We start from the raw sequence: 6,000 nt of genomic DNA on the forward strand, positions 1-6,000 counted from the left end.
ATTTGCTAATTTAAAATCGCTTAATGTTAATAACCATACATGTGAAATTATCCCCATTGTGAGATCTAGAAAATTAGATATTTTAATTCATTGGTTGCCCCCCCCAAATATCTAATAGATTAGTTCGCATGAACTTTGAATCATTTGGTAAAATAGAATGTATTGAAAATGTATCCAATATAAAAGATAAAGAATGGGCGCATGTATTATCCAACAAAAAAAGATTGACTATTACATTGAATGACGATGCCAGAATAGAAAATATCCCGTACATTATAAAAGTTTCTAAAATGCCAGGCTTAGTAATCATTCCAGGAAGATCTCCTGTATGCTTCAGATGCAGGCAGGTAGGTCATCTAAGAAGAGAATGTACAGCATCTAAATGTGAGCGATGCAAGAGAATCGGACACGATATTAAACAATGTCCAGGGCAGACATATGCCTCCATGTTGGCCGCGCGCCCTTCGGGCAGTCAACCGAACACATGCGATGAGCTTGAAAAAGCAGAAGACTTCCAGGAAATAACCTCAAGTATTGCATTTGAGGCAGATAATCGGTCAATGAGAGCAGTACCCCAGGGCTTAACACCCACGGCCACGCGGAATGTAATGAGAATAACTCTCCGCTAAAGGCAAAGGAAGGGATTATCCGGGAGGGCAAGGAGACTAACAGCCAAAGGTCAGTTTCAAATTCAGAAAAAGTAACAAAACCTGAAGCTACAGAGAAAAAAAAAATCACTCCGAATAACACAAATGAAGAATTAAATAATAATTGCCCGGTTGAAGATGAAGAACTTCCAAACAGTGAAATAATTCAAACCATCTCGGTAACACAAATTACAGAAAAAAGTAAAACGGATTTAGAAAACGAAGTAGAGAAATCAGAATGGAATACTAAACAGACCCCAGTAAAGAGAGCAAAAATGAATTTTACGCCTAACATCACCAAAAGCCGGAAGTCAAAATCCAAAGAAAAAAAAAAATAGCTAAGTGTCCGGAAAGAAAAGGCTCTAGAAAAGTTCCAACTTTCTAACTATGACTCACAATCTAAAAATCATCACACTAAATGTAAACGGGCTAAATAATAAAACATCGATTCAACTAACAGTTAATTTAATCTTTCAACACAGACCCGATATACTTATGATACAAGACACTAGACTACACATCAACACTGACCCATCAAACAGCTTCAAATACAAGTTACAAACAATGTACCATATCGTTGCCGAAGAGGCTCAGACCAATGGAATAGGTGGAGTTACTACACTAATAAAAAAATTGGGTAACCTCCAAATATGATCCCATAATTTCGTAATCAGGCATAGAGTTCTGGAGGTCGAGCTCCTTTGGCAGAAAAAAATACACAACATAATTAACATATATGGACCAGCCACACATAATCATAAGACCACCTTCTGGGAGGAAGTGCGACACTATATTCAACAAAAAAATAACCCAATAATAGCAGGAGATATGAACTTTACAGAACAACCACAAAAGGATCAAGAACACCCAAACTTAATTCCGCAGAAAAATTTCACAAGAGTTTTCACCAACTGTGGCCTATCAAATGCCTTCAGAATCTTGCATCCCCAAAAGAAAGAATTCACATATTTTGCACCCGGAAACGCCTCTAGAATAGACCGCATATACATCCAAACATTCAGAAATATAAAGGTCAAAACTGTACAACACACACCTGTCATGTTCAGCGATCACCATATGGTGATGGCTGAACTACAATATCAACAAACAGAATCAGCTGATAAGTTTACAAACAGAAATTTCCCCCTATGGAAATTTAATAAACACCTTAAAGATGACGATGAATTCAACAATAACATAAAGAAAATAGTTGAGGAAATAGAATCCATAGAAAATGCTATAACAGCCTGGGAGAAATTTAAACACATGACAAAACAAACAGCAATCAAAATTAGTAGAATAAAAAAGCAGCAACAAAGGAACAAACAGAACGCTGACACGAAGAAATTATCAAAATTGTATCACCACCATGACAGAAATAATGAAAACATCAGAACAGAAATAGAAGAAATTAAAAACCGCATAACAGCGAAACAGTTTCAGGAAATAGAAGGAGCGTGGCTACGTGCTGGTCTCAAAATAATTGAAAATGATGAAGGGAAGACCTCGACAGCATGGCTGTTTGAGAAACAACGGAACGCAAAACAGAGAATAAAAACCATAACATACGAAGGGCAAACCCTAAATAAAGACTCCGAAATAATTCGTGGTGTTCAAAAATACTTTTCTTAACTATTTCAAGAAAAACCCAGCAGTCAGGAAGAAAGAGAAAGATTCCTTTCACTCCTCCCCAACATCACCCAGCAGGAGGCTGAGGAGATCGACGCACCAATCACCGTAGCAGAATGCCGTCTTATAGTGAAACAGCTCCCGGATAACAAATCACCAGGTGAAGACGGACTAACAGGCGAATTCTATAAAGAATACTTCCCAAAATTTGAACATATTTTTATTAAAATGATCAACATGATGATTACAACACAGACAACACCAGCAAAATTCAACACAGGACACATTGTACTAATACCAAAGGTCGGGGATCAACAAAAGTTACAAGACATAAAAAACTGGAGGGGCATAACCCTACTGAATACTGATTACAAAATAATATCTAAAATACTTACAAACCGAATACAAAAGCACCTCCATAAACTTATCTCACCAGCACAATCATGTGCAGTGAAAGGAAGAAATATTCTTGACACAATAATGCATCTCCAATGCATTTGCGATTATTACTGCCTCACAGAAAATCCATGTATTGTAATGTGTCTAGATATTCAAAAGGCATTTGACACAGTTAGCCACCAATACCTGTTTGAAACACTAGACCGAATAGGAGTTGGAGTAAACTGGAAAGAAACGATTAAGCTTTTGTACAGAAACGCGGAAAGTAGGCTGATCATCAATAAAAATCTCTCAGCCTCTTTCCCAATAAAATGTTCCATCCGGCAAGGAGACCCACTATCCATGGCTCTATTTGTTCTAGCCCTAGAACCACTCATTATAGCCATTAACACAAACAACAATATCAAAGGAACACATATACACGGAGAAAGTGACGCGAAAATTTTGACATATGCTGATGACATCACTTTAACACTGGGAACACAAAAATCCTTGGACACAACACTCAAAATAATAAAAGATTTCAGCAAAGCCTCAGCACTGAATGTGAATCTGGCAAAATCCCACTGCAAAATAATTGGCAAGTAGGAAAACCAACCAAGGATTCCTTCAGGAATACAGGTGAATAATTACATACCAGTTCTGGGCATCAACATCGGAAGCTCAGAATCACACGAAGACCAGTGGAAAGAACTCCATGACGGCATAAAGAAGAAAATTAATGCAATGCGCCCTAGACAGCTGTCCGTCAGAGGAAGGGCCCGGGTTTGCAACATCTACCTAACATCTCGCCTGTGGTACAAGATACACAACACCCCGTATCACGGAAAGTGGGCCGAAAAAATACACAGGCTCTGCGCTACATACATCTGGGGCTCTCAGTATGAACCCATGCGCAGATCAACACTCTTCCATGAAGTTGAAGCTGGAGGTTTAGCATTGCTAAACATCCATCTGAAAACTCTCATCGGCAGGGCAATAACAGCAGCCCGAGCACACACAAAAACCTATCATGCCTATGCGGCAACATTCTTACAAAAGTGTTTGCTGCATAGGTTTATAAGCTCACTTCCAGATATAAAAAAACCAAGCCCGAGAATGTTCAAAGAAATAGCCGAAGGGTACACATATATAATGAAACACTCAGATACCGAAACGTTACTGACGATTAAACCAAGAAAACTATATAAAACATTAAGTCAAGTGACATTCCCACCTCCCCAACACAGGGAAATAAGAAAAGGAGAAATTAGGCTAAGTCCAGTGCTTAGCAAAGTTTTCCGACTTCCAATATCACCAAAATACAAAACATTCTTCTATAAAGTACACCATGCCTGTCTCCCCACAAAAATGTGGTGTGTAGCAAAAAAAATCCCACTACAAGGCCCAGCGAAGTGTCATTTCTGTCCCGACCCAGAAACAATATATCATATTATGATGTTCTGTAGCAAAACGTCCACAGTATGGAACACCATACAGAAATTCCTACATAAGACACAACCATTCTCTGAAAACACATTATTTTGGTTGGAAGACCAAAAAATGAAAAAAAACAGAACTAATAATCATAATAATAACAATGTATGCAATATGGTCCCACAGATGTGACAAAATACACGGAAGAGACACTAGACCAGACATACTAGCAAAAATTAACAATTATTTAAAGGAAATTATCATAAACACTACACAAACCAAAAGCATAACAACACAGCAATGGAGGAAACTCGGCCTAATTGAAGAAGGAGAAGAGGAAGGAAAAATAAAACTTATACCGATAATGGAACCCCCGTAGTTAGTGGTAGACAATAATGATAACCCACTTTCTGAACAAAAAGCATAATCCCAGACAAAGGTGCTGTTAACGTAGGCTCATTCGCCACAACGAGAGGAATAATGACAACAAGATATCAAATCTAATAAAAAATAAAAAAATAAATTAAAAAAAATCAGCTAACGCCTTTTTATTCCCGTATACGGGGAGTAGGCGAGGCCATTTAGCCCTATCTAACTTTTGGAGACTGAGTGGGCAGTTCAATCTCCACTGGTACCAATCAGAGATAGATGGCCCAAGGCTATCACTAATTAAGCAGTACTCAGTGAAGAGAGACGGCTCAAATGTGCCACCATCTCTTGGTCCCTAACACAATATATTTAATGTCTGAAAATAATGTGGGTTCTACGGTCGATTTTCTTGAGTTTACAGGACGAAAAACCCGAGTTTCCGGGAGGAAAAACCTGCTTGCCCGTGCCAGAGATCGACTAACTCGGGAACCGGTCGAAAAAAGACTTAGAAAAATTTCCTCTAGTCACCGACTAGACTCGAAACCAAGTCTTCCTTCGTGCGGCCAAGCGCCGTGGTTGGCAAACGCCACATCCACTGAGCTACACAGGCTCTCTAAAAAAAAATAAATAAATAAATAAAAAATAAAATAAAATAAAAATTAAAAAATTAAATTAAATTAAATTAAATTAAAAAAAAAATATATATATATATATATATATATGTGTGTATATCTAATTGTGTAAGAAAAAAAAAAAAGGAAAAGTAAATAGCAAATTACTCCTTAAGATAAGTCCGTACTACTCTAGTAATAAATATGTAGATTAAGATATACTACCAGACATATGTATATGTTCTTGTATATACAGACACAAGGACGGTAGAAATGTCAATTGTAAGAAATGCAGATAACATAAGTTCATAACATGATAATAACCCAAAATGTTAATAGGATATATTATCCATTTATAGACCTGTAACTAATTCTGCAATTCAGAAAACTTTGTATATAAGAAACTACAGATTTATCTCTTAAATTAAGCAAACAATATAATGTTAAAGCAAGATGGAATTCTTTTTGTAAAAATAAGAGTGCCTACAAAAAAATAAAATCTGCATGAGATATAGAGATACTACCAAAATATATGCATATATAAATGTAAATAAAAACATAAGCAATGTATGTATTTTAAGAATAAGATGTGCATTTAAATTAAGTTAATAAAATAGTCTTCCAAAATATGTGAACAAAGATATAAAATGAAGATATATGTAAAACGAATTGTACATATGGAAAATGTCAATGCTAACATATATATGTATGTATATGTATATGTGTGTGTGGGTGTATATGTATGTATATATGTATATGTATATATGTGTGTATGTATGTATATATATATATATAAACGAGAATAGACTGATCTGATAATGGAACTTATAGACTGAAATCACTATGTAACATATACCAACAAAAATAACAGCTCAAGCAATTCAATAGGACAATAAGGAAAATAGAAATTGAGCATGTGATGTTGTATC

Source organism: Typopeltis vanoorti, chromosome 10, assembly GCF_054136105.1.
Source record: "Typopeltis vanoorti isolate ZY-2024b chromosome 10, IOZ_Tvanoo_1.0, whole genome shotgun sequence".
NCBI classification, from domain to species: domain Eukaryota; kingdom Metazoa; phylum Arthropoda; class Arachnida; order Uropygi; family Thelyphonidae; genus Typopeltis; species Typopeltis vanoorti.